The following is an 18,552-nucleotide window of genomic DNA, read 5'->3' as shown; positions in this document are numbered from 1 at the left end:
CAGTAAAGAGTGGTAAGAGAATTAGCTACATTTTAAATCCTAATTTCATCAACATCAGTAGCAAAACTGATTTAATTTTATTTGTGCAGGTGTAGACCATTACCTTCCATGAGCCTCAAGTTTACAAAAAATACACCTGAGCAGAGAGACTAGGCAGACAGCACAGTATTTGCAAATAATTTTCATCTCCTTTGCTGGAGAATGGTAAGTATCAGAGTTACACATGATTGTTTTTCAGTAGAAAAGAAGGACTCCCAAGGAAGTTTATCACCTGGGCTTGAGCATTTTTTTTGTGTTAAATACCAAAAAAGAAGAAGAAAAAATTCAAAACAGTTGGCTCAGAACATCAGTAAGTAGTGAATTGTGCAATTTTTACATTTTGAGTTTCACTGCTAGGAATATCTTTATTTCTAATCAACAGAACAAAATAACATAGTTTTAAAAAGAAATGTGCATGATTGCATTATACAGTCATACAATCTATGCCTTGCAGTTTTATTATGGAAAGTTGTTTGCTATGTCTATTAAGAAACTTTACAATGTCTAATTCAAATGAAATGGAGTCAGACAAACAGTGGAAGGACTGAAATCTCAGAACTGTCCTCTAATTTGAAATTTAAGATCTTTTAAGAAGAGTTCATATCTGCATAGATTTTATGGATTTTTTTTACACCCCCTATAAAATCACTCTTTAGTGCTCAATGCAAAAACACTTCAAAGCTAAAAAAAGAAAAAGGTATGTGTGTAATTTGTACATTATAGCAAAAGCAAAAGTGTAGAAATATTTTGAAAATGTTCTGGCTGTTTACAATGCTGATGGTTTTCTGACAACTTTAAGAACATAATCATAAGCCCTTCTAAGGCTAAAGACTGACTTAAGTGGCATCTTAGCCGAGTGATGACAACAGAGAAAGACAGTCATTTGCACACTTCTAGAAGGAGTTGAAACACATGAATACATGTAATTAATTTAAAAAATAGTTCTGTAAACACTAATAATGTATAATTATAAATACCAGTTCCCCAAAATCTTAATAGATTTATCTCCCTCCTCCTAACAAAAATTAAAGACAGAGAAGTTTACATCTGAGTTCAACTCGTTTCAGAAAAAAAAGAGAAAAGGCTAGAGTAATTTTCTCTGTAGATTAATATGCAATTTCACTGAAAAACAGAATTGATGTACTCCAAAACTACAAAGGCTAAAAACATCCACTAGATTCATACAGAAAAATCACAGGTTTGCAGAAGAGCCTTAGAGCTTTCAAGCATTTAATTTAAAGAGGCAATATGTGTTGCTTTGCATGTCACTAGAAGCTGTTGTTTTTATGATGATACTTTCCATATTTGAACACTTTTAAAATATTGGATATTCATCTTTTCCTTTCCACTGAATTTTAATGTTTTTATTAGGTAAGTTAACACAGAGAGGATTGTTTCTGAACATGCAGTAATGATACTAAATCTTCATAAATGCATAGAAGAAACAGGACATCAATAAAAAGGACCTGAAATTGAAAGACTTTTGACAATAAACAATTTTTTTAAAATGTCAACTAAAGCAGCAGCCTCCAGTCAGACACTAACATGAATCAAAGATGAGACATATAACTCTCCATGTAATTGTTTTCTCCTCAAATCCTACAGACATAATTCAAGTCTGGAAGGAAAAGCTTTATGATGTCATTCCCTACCAGGCTAACCTAGGCTATTTCAAAGTCATGGAGAGTTTACATTGAGTAATGTCTGCTGATATTGCCACATGAGAAGTAAAAACCCTCTTGGCAACTGATGCGAAGACTCGGGTCTCTGAAAGCTGCAGATCTTAGAGGTGTTCCACACTTGCAGTGGCCAATGTGAGTTATTTTCGGCAGGTCTAGATGTCTGTGACTCTCACCTATCTGTCTGCCTTTTCCAAAAAAAATGGGAGTGATGTTGAAGGAAAGAGTTAAAATAATGATGTTATGGTAATTGTTATCCTACTCATCCCATATAGATTTGCAGAAGAACTAAATTTTCCAGTTTCTCCACAGTCCTACAACCAATATTTAACATCTTCATAGGCCAAATACTAAATTCTGCCCTGAATATTATTTCTGCCTAATTATGACTTACAAACCTCTTGAAAGTCCTTTCTTTCTGAGCTGTTTAGCCCTCTAAACATTTTGGCAGCAGAGCAAAGTTGACATCTGCCTGAAAAATCAAGAACTGCATAACCTGCAAAATGAGCAGTTATCTGAGCACAAATGGATGGACAAAAAATAAAGTGAGTCAATGCTGGACCATTATAAAATTCTATAGCTTGGAATATTCTTTAACTTCAGTGAAAAAAAATCAAACTCCTTTGTTGAAGGAATAATTTTACCTGAAATACATTAAATGACTGGAGATAGAAATATCACGTTTTCACAGAAACATGGAATGGTAGGGTTGAAAGGAATCGTTAGAGATCATCTAGTTGAACCCCTCTGCAGAAGCAGATCCTCCTAGATGAGGTTGCATAGGAATGTGTCCAGGCAGGTCTTGAAGATCTCCAAGGAAGGAGACTCCACATCCTCCCTGGGCAGCCTGTGCCAGGGCTCCGTCACGCTCACAGTAAAGTAGATTTTCTTATTTTTAAATTGAACTTTTTCTGTTGCAGCTTCATCCTATTACCCCTTGTCCTTTTGCTAGATACAATAGAAATAAGGGATATACCAACCTCCTGACACCCACCATTTATAGACTTGTAAATATTAATGAGGTCCCCCCTCAGTCTTCTCTAGACTAAACAGTCCTAGTTCCCACCCCTTTCCTCATAAGAAAGACACTCCAGTTCCCTGATCATCTTGGTGGCCTTGTGCTGGACTCTCTCCAGCAGTTACCTGTCCCTCTTGAGCTGGGGAGTCCACAGTTGGACAGAGGACTCCAGACGAGACCTCACCAGAGCAGAGTAGAGGGGGAGAACTTCCCTCGACCTCCTGGCCACACTATTCTTGATGCATCCCATGATCTTCTTGACCACGAGGGCACATTGCTGGCTCATGTTTAGTTTATTGTCAACCAGGACTCCCAGGTCTCTCTCTGCAGAGCTGCTCTTCAGCAGGTCAATCCTCAGCCTGAACTGATGCATGAGGCTGTTCCTTCCCAGATTCAGGACTCTGCACTTGTCCTTGTTGGACCTCATGAGGTTCCTCTGTGCCCAACTCTCAAGCTGGTTGAGATCCCGCTGAATGGCAGCACAGCCTTCTGGGGAATCAGCCAGTCCTCCCAGTTTGGTCTCATCAGCCAATTTGCTGAGGGTACACTCTGTCCCCTCATCCAGGTCATTGATGAAGATGTTGAACAAGACTGGCACCAGAACCAGTCCCTGCAGAACTCCACTGGCCCCAGGCCTCAAAATCGATTCTGTGCTGTTGATTACCACCCTCTGGGCTCTGTCATTCAGCCAGCTCTTGATCCACCTCGCTGTCCACTCATCCAAGCCACACTGCCTGAGCTTTCTGATGAGGATATTGTGGGAGACAGTGTCAAAAGCCTTGCTGAAGTCAAGGCAGATGACATTCTGCTGCTCTCCCCTCATCTAGCCAGCCGGTTATGCACTCATAGAAGGATACCAGGTTGGTCAAACAGGATTTCCCGTTGGTGAAGCCACGTTGACTCCCCCTGATAACCATCTTTTCCTTCATATGTTCAGTGACAACATTCAGGATGAGTTGTTCCATCACCTTTCCAGGGATAGAGGTGAGGCTGACCGGCCTGGGTCATCCTTCCTGCCCTTTTTGAAGACGGGTGTGACATTGGCCTTTCTCCAGTCCTCAGGCACCTCTCCTGTCCTCCATGATTGTTCAAAAATGACGGAGAGGCTTAGTAACCACATCAGCCAGCTACCTCAGCACTCTAGGATGCATCCCATGAGGTCAACAAGTCTTTAACCTCTTCCTCTTCTACCCAGGGCAAGTCTTCTGTTGTCCAGGCCATCCCACTATTCTTGCTGGACTGGGCTTTCCAAGGGCATTTTGCTGGTATTCAGCTTGTGTATAAAGCAGCTCACATGCTGTCCTCGTGGCTTTTTAGCCATTATGACAACATCACTCCTACTAAAGCATGAATGTAAGTTGTCGGCTTTTGCATAATTGCAGGCTGAGGTCTTTCAGTTCCCTTGCCACTAGTACTGCCATTTGTACTTTTTAAGAAACTTACTATGTAATTGTGGATACTACTTATCACACAAAAATATCTTTAGAAAATGTAGTCCCACATTTATTTACTTCCCCAATGGCTGAATTTCACATCATCCTTCTGCTGTCACCTTGCTCCTTAGAAAGCTAGGATTTAATTTATATATGAACTTATATATTTGACTCTAGAAACACTTGTAAGCCACTTGTCTGTCCATATTAGCTATTTGACACTGGTACTCTCCCTGAAATAATTTTTAGACTGAAATCACTCAACAATACTGCTTCCGAAATGTTAATGTTTTCATGATTAAAGAAAGACTAGATTGTTTCGCCAAGAAGGTTTTAGTAAACAGTTAGGTTCACACCAATATCAACAACATTTTGGACCCCTACTGATGATAGAGTAGAACTGCCTTCTGTCTTGCTCTCAGGAAATAAATACTTGTGACTCACATTGCCTTACTCCTCTTGAATGCAGCTGCATTCTCATAACAGTTCAAGTAAATTTACAAGGGTGCTTTACTGAGAGAAAACTGAAAAGGATGCTTATTCTCCAAGCTCACTATTCCAGCTTTTTTTTTTCTGAGAAACATTCAATGTTCAATAATGATATTCCCTCACAAACTGAATGTGGGATAGAGAAAGGGAGGATGTTTCCAATGTTAAATTAAATAAGTACTTTAACAGTGTGGTCCATAATTTGTCATTTCTTTGGGGTTTTTGCCCTAAAGATCGCTTGAGATATTACAAGATGGAATATTTGCAAGATTTGTCTAATGTTTGGAACCTAATAGCTCCAGAAATCTACTGTGAAGAGCCTGTGGCTTTCTGGTGGTCCTTCAGCATAATGAAAAAGGGGTTATATGCCTCTGATCTGGGCACAATGGGTCATAGCCACTTCTTACCACCCAGCCTGAACCAAGCAAGCAGGGGGACTTATCTTCTTTATATCTGATTTCTCATCTCTAACACTTTCTGACAAAGAAAGCTGAGATTAATTACAACTGTGCATCCATTCCTGGTGGTGGGGTTGATGAAGATACCCTACATGGATGTCTGGAGAAGTGATCATATGGATCCTCAGAGGAAGAGCAAAGACGAGTAAAGGAAAAGTAGGAAGAACAAAACACTAACTTTGTGTTACACCCTTACTAACACTCTTTTGTTTTGGTTTGGTTCGGTTTGGTTTGGTTTAGTTTGGTTTTATAAACAACAGTGGCCAAAATTGAGGACTCTTATGCTTTGGCAACATCCTGAATCTCTCATTGTGCCAGTACAAATAATTTATCACTGTTAGAGGAGAAGTGATATAGCACCTTTGCTCCATCTTCCACAGCAAACCTGCTTAATGCTAGCTCAAAACGTGACACATTTTTCTTTTAGCCAATCTGTTCTCTCAGAGCACCAAAGGATAGTCTACTTTTGTCTCTTAGGCATGAAGCAAGTACTCTCAAAGAGGAAAATGAAAGGTCATTGGCTTGTGTGAACTTGATGAAGCCCAAGCTGGAATAAAAAGTAGCAAGCCAAATTTTGGGTGCATTCTTGGGAGGAAGTGACATGTGGGAGGAGATGACAGCAGACATTAAAATAGTGTATGTAGTGTTTTGCAAAGGAAAGGCTGACATTTCAGGAGGTTTTGCAGTAGATCTATTTGAGTTTTACATAGATGACAGAGCAGAAAATGTTTCAAATTAATGTGGCAAGTTTGCTACACTCTCATTTATGAATTGTAACTATTTTAATGTCTGTGTAACACTGAACTATAACAGCCATTTTGGACTGAGGCCTAACAGCTTCTTTAAACCTTTAATAACTGAAAAGCTGCAATTCATGTATTGCTTTCCTTTGAAAATGGAAATTCAAAACATAATCTGCTGGAGGAGAAAAAAAAAGTCCTTACATAGAACTAATTTGAAATTTACCTGTGTTTTGCCAAGTTCTTGAGTATAATGTTTTATAATATGATCTGTCAATTACACTTTGAGGATGAAAAAAAGAATTTGCTTAGAATAACTAACTTAATCTGTCCATTTCTTACTGGCCCTAAATTTGTGTCACATGATGTGAATGACCTGCCACTATTCTTTATAATCTTTATATATATAATATTTTATATATGCATAATATTTTATATATGTATATAGAAAATCTTTAGATATATAGTCTTTATAAATAGGCCAAAAATAAACTCATGGAAGAATCTTAATAATTAAAAAGTTAAGAACTGCTTAAGAATTTGTTTAAGCAAGGAAATTCTTTTAAGCAAGCAAATTATTTAAAAGAAAGGAAGATGTTAGGATGTATTAAAAAAATCATTGGGTACACAGGGAGTTTTACAGTGTCTTCATACAAAACCATGATGTGAATAGGTAAAGAATATTTGGAGCCCTGTGTTAGGCATCTAGGAGTCTCAAGAAAAGCATTACTAAAATGGAAGGACTCAGAAGAGGGTCAAAAAAATAAAACCTAGAAAAACTCATCCTAAAACCACAATATGTTTCCATTTCTTAACACAGTGAAAAAACTAAAGATAGAAAATCATTAGTAATATATCGAAACTAGATTGGGAAGTTCTAGCTGTATCATATTACAAGAATTGATTTTACATGAGAAATTGAGGTAGGATATCAAGATACAGAAAAAGCTGAGACAAGAATCTAATTGAAAACAAAGAGGGAGCAGAGGTTTGTAAGTTTTCCAGACTGTTTAGAATTATAATCAATGATGATGAATGTTGTGGAAAGGATAGTGTGCCTTTTTTAAAAATAGAGAAGATAACTATCTACATACTCTCTTATAGCCTCTGGTGTTGGTCACTGTAAAAAAGTTGAGTTAGTGAGTTAGAAAAACACATGAACACGTTCAGTCAAAAAATACTTTCAAAATTGAATGTAAATTATATAAAATTTGTCTGTTAAGGTTTGAAATTGTAAACTGAATTTAGTGACTTGCCAGTTCATTGATCAATGAGGAGAGGAAGCCCAGTTTAGGCAATATAATAGGACAAAGCACAAAAACTAGTAATCTAGAAAACCGCCTAGTGCTTTTTTGATGATTTATTCTGTGTACCTACAGAGGGAAACTGAAAAGATAAATTCTTGAAACTTTTATTTTCCTGACCCAAATAATATCTACCTTTCTACCTACATGGATATACAAAATTTAGATATTCTCTATGGTCAAGCTAAAACTCTCAGTAATCTAAAATGGCTGACATAGTTATGCTCAAATTTGCAGCTGATATGAATGATAAAATGTCTGTGAGTACACTGCTTTATTTCTGCAACAAATAAATTCCTTCTTATTTTATCCTAATCATCATTTCACACATTGCTTCCTGATTCCCATCTGCTGTTGGTGTCTGAGACAGTCGGTGAGAGTTGAGGCCTTCAGAGTAGAAAATTTATTCAAAATTCCTTTCTTTGGCCACTAGATGACTCTCTGATCTATTGAAATTTAGCAGGAAAAGCAGTAGACCCTGGGAACACAAAAATGGATGCCAAGGTTTACTGGGAGGAGCATGTTGCTTGGTTTTTTGGTTATTTTTTTAATGTGCTGTTGAAATCAGCAGCTTGATGCGCTAACACAGCATGGGACACTCTACCCAGAGGTCAAGACAAAAATCAAGCTTACATATTTTTACAATCAAACCCTTTATTTGGTTGATTGGTTAGTTTCTGCCTTCAAGAGTCTTACAAGAGTTATCTTTAAAGGAGTCACACAGAGAAAAAGAAAAAACCTTGCAAATCTAACAGGCAAAAGTAAGACTCCAGTGTTGATGCCTTCACATGAAAAATAAGTGATGGTAGGAAACATTGTCTGGTGGTCATTCCACTGATGTTCTTTCACACCCATAAGCTCCTTAGAGTTTCAATTCATTCCTTACATAATTTAGGTCTCTTCAAGAGAGTTAGTATTATTCTTCCACCTCTACCACAAAAGATTCAGGAAGTTGGTGTAGTATAAAAGTTACAGTTATTCTGCTTCCCTCTTCTGTCTCTCCTGCTTCCATCTTTCTCAGTAGAGAGATAACATGATTTGAGGTTTGAATATAGGTGTATGAAAGTAAAAAAACTCTGCTCTAATTTGGCATTCCACAACTGAATAATATCTTGTTGACCTTGATAAAGGTCATTCAGAATCATGAATTGTAATGCTGACTGTAGAGCTGAGCTGGCGTCTGCAGCATTTTAGAATTTGAGAAAGTTGACCAGGTGGATTGTGCAGCCCTCTGAAGAGAGCTAGTGGACAAGAATTTACAATAAATCCCAAGATGCAATCTGCTCTAAAACTTTCTACTGAAGTGAAGAACAGATGATATGGCTTTTATTTGGTCTTCATAATTTTAAGCATACTGCTATGCTGTAAGTATGAGGCCACTCACAGTTATCTATTAAGCTGGATGGCCATAGGCAATTCAACAAAAAAAGTTTTGGTAGGAATACTTCTACTTGCTTATGAAAAATCCAGGAACTAGCAGTCCTGCAGCAGATCTTTATTCTATTTTGGATGCTTAAAGTCCTTCCGAATGTAAATTGTCATCATGTAGTATCAGAAAATCCAACATGTCCTGAAATCCAAATACATTTAACTGTATCATTAGTTGCTGCTTATGTCTGATGGACTTTATGAGACAAATTGGAAGATCATGTGAAGTAGATATTTACCTAGCCTAGTTTTGACCAGAATCAACAGTGAACTCATACCATTATTTGTCCAAATCTGGAGATGATAATATTTTCAAAAGACATTATGAAAAGAGAATTATTTGATCAGCAGAAGTTTGGTGTGATATCTGAAAGTAGGAGACAAGAAGATTTATTTTGATTCTCTCTTAAAATATTCTAATCCTCAAATGCAAGCAGGAAGGAAAACTAATTATATCTACTCCTTACAACTGAAAAAGTGTTTTTGTCAAAATGATGAGAATTTCAGAATTATTTGAATTCTTACATGCATTTTGAAAACTTATTTTAAAATGCACTCATACTGAATGAAGAACTAGTTAAATTCAATAGAAGTTTACTATTACATCTTTCCAAAGGTAGATATAACCACTTTTTATTTTAATATTAATAATTGTAATAATTTGTAAATTCTTCCAGTAATGGGAAAAAAATCCAGAAAAAAGTAAAGGTCAAGCTTTGGAATAATGACCTGATGCAAATTATATCACTGTAAATGATATTTCAGTTTCATTCTTTCCTTTATCTCTCATCTAATTTTTATGCTTCACGAGGAATGACTTAAACAGAGACCACAGAATGGTACTGGAATTTCTCAGGCAGCTATTTTCATTAGATAATTTTCAGTCAAGTGTGAAATTTACCAAGGGAGCATTTAAGATTTCTGTGTCTCATTTTTTAATCTAGCTATTCTTTATTAATCTCTCTTTCTAGATAGGAAATATGATTATTCAATGTCATTTGATAGAGTGATTAATGACATCTGATCAATAAGACCTTATACAATCACAGCATACTTGGAAAAGTATAGATGAGCATTGAAATAAGGGTATAGAAGTGCTTCCTGTCATCGTCTTGTATGGTAAAATTTGTCAGCTAGGACCTAACCCAAGAAGAGAACCGACAGAAAGATAGCTAGAATTTTTTGTTACATAAATTCACCTTTGATCCTAGAGAACTGTGCAACATTAGCACTTCAATGTCTTCCCCATTTTAAGTAGTTTCTTTCATATTCTCTGCTATGGCAGCTACAGTCATACTATAGCCATGGACAAATTGAGTCTAGAGAGAGCTTCAGAAGCAAGTCTGGCACTCATTCAAAAGCCTTTGAAATGGATGAAAGGGTGTCTATTGATTTTGATGGACTTTGGCTTGAACTCTTCCAGCTTCTACAGGCAGTTTTGGGTTCTGATCACAGCTCCAGATGATCATGTATTTTATTAAATTGCTGCTTACTTATATGTACTGAATATCACCTGGAATAGGTCCAGGAATGCAGGACTTTTGCTTTCCAGGATGATGCTTTAACAGAAAACACAATAACATTTTTCTTTTTTAATGCCTCTGAATTTTCTTTGATTTCTTGCACAGTGATGCAGTGTTTCCTTATGTTTATCTTCCATCACTTCAGAATAAGGCCAGGAGTGACTGGACAGGTGAGGTAAGATGGAATGTTTATGGACAAAAGAGGAAAGAAATTACTGTCCTCATCAAAATTATTTCTGTAACCACTCAGGCCTGGGTCAAAATTGCACATGTCAAGTTATGTCAGAAAACAGTTTTCATTGCACTTCACCAGATTCCAAAGCTGACTGACTGGGAAAAAAAGCAGGTTTGCAAGCATTATAAGGAACTGTCAGACCAAGAGCAAGCTACCTGAGAAATAACAGCTTTTTCTGTCTTAGAAGATATGAAGAGGTGTGACAAAGTGTTTCTATGGTTTTAGAATATGAGACTGTCTTTGAAAGTTTGTGGCCTTTATCTCTACTTCTGTGAGCAGAATGTGCTGATCTAACAACATGACAAAAGGGGAAAAAACGGTCTACCACCTGCTGCCTGAATGAAGCATTCATCCACAGGTCACCAGTCTTGTCAAAGAAATTTGCATTGACAGAATACAAAATGGCATTTCCATCAAGACAGATAAGATTATCTTTCCTTTGAAGAAAAGCAACAGCTACACTAACTTTGAAGTTTGAGGACAGGAAGGCAATTAGTTCAAAAGTACTAGGTAAAAATCGGGAAATTAATTCAATGTTGCCACTAACAGAAAGCAGCAGTTTCAAACCCTGAAAGATGGGCGTCTTATAACCCTTTTCAATGACGAGTTTGCAGCTTGTGAACTGTTTTGGACCATAAGAATGGAATCACTTGAATAACCATGTCTAATCCTGAAAAAAGGCTAATCTTTCTGCTATACATAAATATATTTCACAGAACATCTACTCTGTCTGCCACCATATCCTCATGAGCCGCAGACTACATTCCCAGGAATAAAGCAGAGGAGATCATGGGATTGCACAAATTCTGTTAAACAAAACTTTTCAGTTATGTTATAAAATGGGCTACACTATATGTCACAGAAGAAAAAAACCACTTGCAAAAGACTAAATATTTTTAGTCTTTTTTAGATTAAAGAATCTAGTTAATGAAGAAGTCCTTGAATATATGAACAAAATACTTGAGAAACTACAGTGCTGTTAAAGATATAAAACTTAGGCTTTCTGACTGCCTTTAGCTGTATCCTAACTTCACCTTTCTTCATCTTATGTTAGCTTAACATCAGGGCCTCAACTCAGAATTTGAGATTTCTCAGAGCTCTGTTACAATCTCTTGTCTCACTTTCAAATATTTTTTTGGAATTATTTTGAATAACAGCTAAACTGAGGTGTTAAAACATGTTAATTACAAATGGTTACGTTCATTTCTTACACATCATTCTGAAATGCAATCTGCTGTCTTCTTGTTCTATTGACCATCACTAACACTAACTAAATCAGTTTTGATGAAGACAAATGAATATATCTCTGGCTGACTGAACATCCTATCATCTACAGAAATACAGAGCATAATATCCTAGAGGATCCACTACTGTGTAAGGATGCATAATTTCTTAATGCTTTTTATTTTTCTTTGTTTGTACTAGCACAGGACATCCTTCTAAGTGTAATCTATATTACTTAACTATGTGTTTTCTGCCTGTCTGCATGTATGCTACCTAAGATTGAGGTAAGACTAATGTCAACAACTATCTAAGAATTTTCAGCAAATATAGAATGTAGCTGTTCTCTCTTTTTAACAGAATCTTACAACTAGCATAAAACACAAATTCATAAATATGTGTTGATATTATATTTTTGTTCAGACAAACTTGAAGATTTCATTAATGGTATTTAAATCTTTGAGTGTTATGGAAATCAGCTTTATTTTAGAATACCTCTCACACTATTTCCCTGCATAAAAGTTAAAATCTCCTAAAATGAGCCATCATATTAACATTTGCTAAGATATCAGTGGTGGGACTTCACACTGGAAATCTATTTCTCTGGCAGACCACCAGAATTTAAATTTGGCAGGCTCTACTGTAGTGTAAGGTTTACTTATTCAATCAAGCATTCAATTAAATAACATGTCAGTATGTTGATCCTTTGTGAGACAAATAAAAGGCAGCTAAAGTGCACTGAGCCATATGAATGAATAGTTCTGTAATTAATATTTGTTTTTAATTTATTGTAAGATGTCCAGATGCTCTGGCAATCAGTTCCTGGTAAATCCTTAAAGAAATTGACTGAGCTCTCTAAACTTAGTAGAGGGCAGCAGGTTTTCCTCAATGTGTGATTAAAAATGGGCAAATTATTCAGGAATAGGTTTTAAAAAACTTTTCATCTTTTTAAAAACTAATACGGTTTACAGTTATGATGTAATATCTATGACTTTCTACCTATTTGTTAAATATTGTTTTATCTACAATCTAAGACTACCATTGTTTTGGGATCACACAGAATTTTCAAACTCAGTAAATGAAACTTTATTAGTCTGAGGTTTGACAAAATAGTGCTCTTCTCGAGAGATCAGAAAATATGTAATTTCAGGATATATTTTTCTCAGTTAATCGCATCTATTTGAGCTACTCCAGCAGTTGGCTAATCTTAGTTGTGTAAACTCTAATGGAGAGAGAGAAAGGCATTTGAAATTGTGATTTTATTACACATGTATTGAGATAGGATGAGTTGTTCTCTGAAAGCACGGTACTCTCTCTACTGCTTAGATGAGTAACTTAGACTACATTAACTACATTCACATTTAACTTTTAGGTGAAAAAATTGGAGTAGGAGGGAAATGAGAGCCTCTCAGTCTGTTTTTGTCCCACTTAACTACAGTACAAAAAGTAAGAGCATTGCTATGCTAGACACTTTCTATAGACAGGGGAGAAGCAGGCATGATGTAGCTTCTCAAACACCCAATTAAATGCTCAAAATGGCTGAGATCAGATGAATCTGATCTATATGTAACAAAACTTTGTATTTTACCAGAGTCTCAGAGTAAATGGGATGCTTTTCAGCTAACCAAAAAAAATAACCAGCTAAGCTGATTGGCTATATTGGATATTTTATACTTACATCACCTGATGACACTGACACCATGGGAATTGCAAGGACATTTCTAAACATCATTTCATTGGCAATTGTTTGTGAGGCTGATATGATAGTACAGGCCCTAGTGGCATGACCATTATGCGTGATACTGTGCCATCTCCAACACACTATTTTGTATGCCTGGAAAGTCCTAGAATTGATCTTTCTCTCCATTTGCTGTTGCATTTTCATCATTCAGTTACTCGTTTCCCTCCCATTCATACAGTGGATGAAATGGCATCTGCAGAAGGATGATTCTCACTACTATCTACCCTGGCTTGTTTTTACTCTGACCAAAGTGGCATTGATTTTTCTACTGTTTCCTTCCTGGCTAACAGTTAATGATCCCACTCAATGTAAAGATAACAGAGATGGCAGTATCCTTGTAGTAGTTAGCCGCAATCACACAGAACTACTCTCACACATAAATACTCACAAACAAAAGTAATAACAGAGATCCCACTAGCATTCATATACATGGACACATTTATTTAAATGATAATGGAAACCTCACTGAGAAGAGGTAGATTAGCTCATAAATCAGATTTAAGAAATACGTTTTCAACCTCTACATCTTGCATTCAAGATATATTGGGTTCATTTTTAAGATTAACTGCTTAGCAGATACCTTTTTCACATGTAATACACTAGCGCTAAACTATATTTTAAAAATACTAATATATTTTAGTAGGATGCAATATTGAATTTTTTGTTTTCTAATATTTATTTTACAGCTATGAAAGCTTTTTAAAATATGAGAGTAATATTTTCCAAGCTCCACTTACACCGTCTACAATGTTCAGGTTCTGACTGGAGTCTGCATGGGAGCTTCATGTTCAGGTGGCAGAAGTTTGACATTGGAAAAAATAACTAGTCTGAGAGATCATCAGTGAACTACCAAGAAGACAGAATCATAGAATCATTTCAGCTGGAAGAGACCTTTAAAATCATTGGGTCAGCCTTTGTCACAGCCCTATCAACCACTAGACCATTTCCCTAAGTACAACATCCAACCTTTTCTTAAACACCTCGAGGGACAGTGACTCCATCAGTTCCCTGGGCTTGAAAATCCTTTCAGTAAAGAAATTCCTCCTCATGTCCAGCCTGAACCTTCCCTGGTACAACTTGAGGCCATTTCCTCTTGTTCTATTGCTTGTTACAAGGGAAAACAGACCCATCCCCACCTCACTACAACTTTCTTTCAGTTGTAGAGAGGGTCCCAAAACTGGACACAGTATTAAGCACCACAAATGACTACTTGTATTTGTAAAACATTGACCACTATGAACAAAATTAATACAAAACTCTTTCATGTTTTTGAGCCATTCAGTCTGCAACTAGTTCATATAAGATTTGGAGTGGTTAAAGAATGTGAATTAAGTTTACCTGAAAATGTGACAATTTCATTAAACTCAAAATGGTACATTTTTCTTAGTATCGTTTGTTTCAGTAAAGCAGACCTGGATTAAAAAAAAAAAAAGGTCTTTCTATGGATCTTGCAAACCAAAAAGCTCCCTAAATATAGATGCAAATCTTATTCCCGTTTCAATGAAATAAAAAATACACAATAGTGATAGCTGAACATGGAATGAATTCTTTCTCTGACATTTTACATTCCTGCTTTATTTACACTCACGTTATCTTAGACATTATTCTTAGGAAAGTCATTAAAATCTCAAAGGTGTGTAGGAGATTCAGGAGAATGAAATTGAGGATAGGCTTTCGGTGCTGATATCATTTGCAGTATGCAAACATTTGACATTTCTATTGGTTTTGGGGTACATTATCAGTAGACAATGAACTCAACTTTGGCTTCCTATAGATTAAGGAAAGTTACTAGCTTGCTGTGAAATGGAAAAGCAAAAGATTATCCTCTTTATTCAGCATTCATATGCAAGCTTCTGGTATGACAAAATTTAAAGGGTATCATTTCTATAATTGGTTCTCCTAACACAGTGAAAGTTTTATCTGCATGTTTCTGAGTTTATCTGTATACAAAGCATAAACATAAAAGAACAGCCCAGGATTTCTGCTGAGCGTGACTTTCTTTTCAGAACCTTTTTCTTCTGCCAATCTTTATTCTCCTATTCCTCCAACTTGAAAAGAAATAAAGAAGGAAACTCTCTTACAGCCCTTAGCTAAAGCTAATGGGACCCAGGCAATGTTACTGCCAGGATGAATCTGCATATTAACTGACCCTTTGTGCAGGGTTCTAGCACCTGACACTCTTTTATATTGCCATAATTAAAATGAGTCGATGGGTCAATTAAAGTGAACTTTTCAATATTAATGACCTTTGATTACACCTAACTGAAGAATCAATGGTATAAAGTCAGCACAGGCTGGAAATACTAATCCAGAATACCTGTCAGATAGGCAGACACATCATTTAACAAGGTTTGAATTTAAAGGTAAAGTAGGTCTATGTAATATTAGAAAATAAACAGAGTTGTATCATATATTCCTATGATTAGCAGGTCCTTGCATTCATGTAAGGTACCTCTGTTTAATGAAGTTGTAGCTTAACTAATTTTCTTAAAAGTAACTGTTGCTGATCCTAAGTCACGTGTTTTAATGTTTTAATGTTATGGTGGTTCATCATTTGTTATAATTGGTCTACATTCAGTAGCAATAGATTTATGTATTTATTTCAATAAATTTGTTTTATTAGAGGACTTTAGCAGGAAAAGTGAGTGAATTCCTTTTATTTCACAGCCTCTGGAAATGACTGCATTCTCTGGGCAAGAGCTCAGTTCTGACGATTTCTAACAACGATTTCTAGTGATGTTCTTGTTCGTGGAAAAGGGCCTTTTATCACTCACAGATGGTTTAATGAGGAGGAAGAATTTTTCTGAGGTAAAAACATCTGAAATCCTTTATCAGGTGACACAAAACTGTCATGGGTGAGGATGCCGAATAACCAAGCTATTCTAGTTCTTGACATGAAATTTCATCTGTCAAGGACTTAGAAGTATGATTGAGCAGTCCAGTCCACACAAAACACTTGCAGTTCGTGATAGAGATGATTTTCACCCTGTATCCATTAAGTAATATTTCAAAAAGCAGTCAGTGTTAGCCTAACTATGGCCCAAATAACATTGGTGAAAGTTCACCAATGAGTTCAATGGAAGGGTCAAGTCCACAGTAACTGCTTGTCAAAGTCCCACCATTTAACTTTTGAAATTGTTGTAGTTTAGCCCCAGATAGCAATTAAGGACCACATAGCCACTTGCTTGCTCCTTTGACCCCTCAGTGGGATGGGAAGGAGAATTGAAAAAAAAAAAGTAAAACTCATGAGTTGAGATAAGAACATTTTAATAATTAAAATAAAATATAATAATTTGAAAAATGGAGATAGCAAAAAGAGAAAGAAATAAAATCCAAGACAGACACACAATGCAATTGGTCACCACCCACTGACTGATGCCCAGCCAGTCCCAGCACAACAATCTGCTTCTCCTCACCAATTCCCTCCAGTTCATAGACTCCTGAGCATGACATTTTATGGTATGGAATAGCCCTTTGGCTAATTGGAGTCAGCTGTCCTGGCCACGCTCCCTCCCAGCTTCTCATGCACCTCTTATTTAGAATAAGCACTGCTTAGCCACAGCTAAAATATGAGTGTGTTTTCAACATTATTCTCACACTAAATAAAAAATTCAGCACTGTACCAGGTACAAAGAAGAAAATTAACTCTATCCCAGCCAAAACCAGGACAGAAAGAAACATATAAGTTCAAAGAAAGATAAGATGAGAAACCTCAAGGAATATCAGTGCCATCCACCTCTTTACTTAGGAACAATTACACAACAATAGCTGAGCATATCTAAACAAAAGACCACAGCTAATTTCAGTGTTATGTTTCTAAAATATTACAGTGAAGGGGAAAATATTCAAATTATAAAAAAACCCTGAACCTTTATGGCACTACCCATTAAAATATACCAAGGAGAAAGATGGATGGATACTTCACTGGAGCATTCTTTATTTATTAATACACAAGTCAGTAGCAGCATAATTCATTCTAAAAGGGTACTCCATTATTGCCAAGTGTAGTGATCCTTGATATTTTTCCTCTAGTAAGTAGCAATATGTCTGACCCCATATATTTAACTCACTTCTCTTGATATCAGATGACCATGGTATACCCTGAAGAACAAATATTTGAACAGTGTTAAAATCCTGTCAGTGAAGTCTTGGGTACCCATCTGTTGCACTGAAAATATACATAGTGAAATGACTGCAATTTATTACCAATCCTAACAAAATATTCAAGAATTCTTCTCTGTGTGTATGCATAATATATACACACACAATATGCATATGTCTATGTATATACAAGTATGTCTATTAGTTATATAACTATATGCATATAAATTTCTTCCTAAATATTTACAAACAATTTTCAGGCTCAGTTTTTATATTGCTTTCAGATAACTGAAAGGGCATATGGAAACAATAGGAACATATGGCAAAAAAAAGATCCATTTTAAAGACCAGATTGTGAATATGTTTACTCACGTTGAACAACATACAAGGAATATTTCTTCTCTGGCATAAAGTTCTCTGCTGTGAAGATGTGTCACAATGCAGCAGTTTGTATTTACTCACACTGTTAAACATTTGCCATTTATTTACCTGCAGCAGTGACAGTGTCATGTCAGAACTAAATCTGGGGTTTGATCGCTTCATTTATTCATAATTTCTACCCCATGTTAATTTTTTTGAATCAAGGTTACTCTTTACACAAACTAGAAACGAGCTCTTACCTCTACTGCACAGTAGTTACCAAGAAGGATTACTGAAGACTCCCATTTATAAGCATTTTGCTGCTTAGTTTATGAGCTTAAAAAACATGACTTTTAAGAATAGATTTCCAATGTCGCTCTGTATCCAAATAGCATTTAAACTGTGATAAATTACTTGCTACTTATGGCTGCCGAGACACTGAATATTTTACTCATCCCATTTTGCCTAGCATGGATCTCCACAGTGTGAATGGTTTTATGTATGACTGGTACATGGTTATGCACCCTCATACATCTTGAAGAGAAAGAAATAAAAGAATTTCAAGCTTAGCTCTGAACATCTTCCTTGAACAGCCTAAAGTTTAACTGCAAACTCTCCTATCCTTTTTGTTGATTCCAAATTCCACCTGAGTTTCTGTGAAAATAGTTGGAGACATTGGCTCTACAATGTCTCTACAATGTCTTTAGAGGCTCAAGCCCCTACAATAAAACCTAGTTTTCTGTTTATACCCAATACATGTACCCACACAGCCATACAAGAGAA

Source organism: Colius striatus, chromosome 2 (genome assembly GCF_028858725.1).
Source record: "Colius striatus isolate bColStr4 chromosome 2, bColStr4.1.hap1, whole genome shotgun sequence".
NCBI classification, from domain to species: domain Eukaryota; kingdom Metazoa; phylum Chordata; class Aves; order Coliiformes; family Coliidae; genus Colius; species Colius striatus.
Note: the sequence above shows the minus strand (reverse complement) of the source record.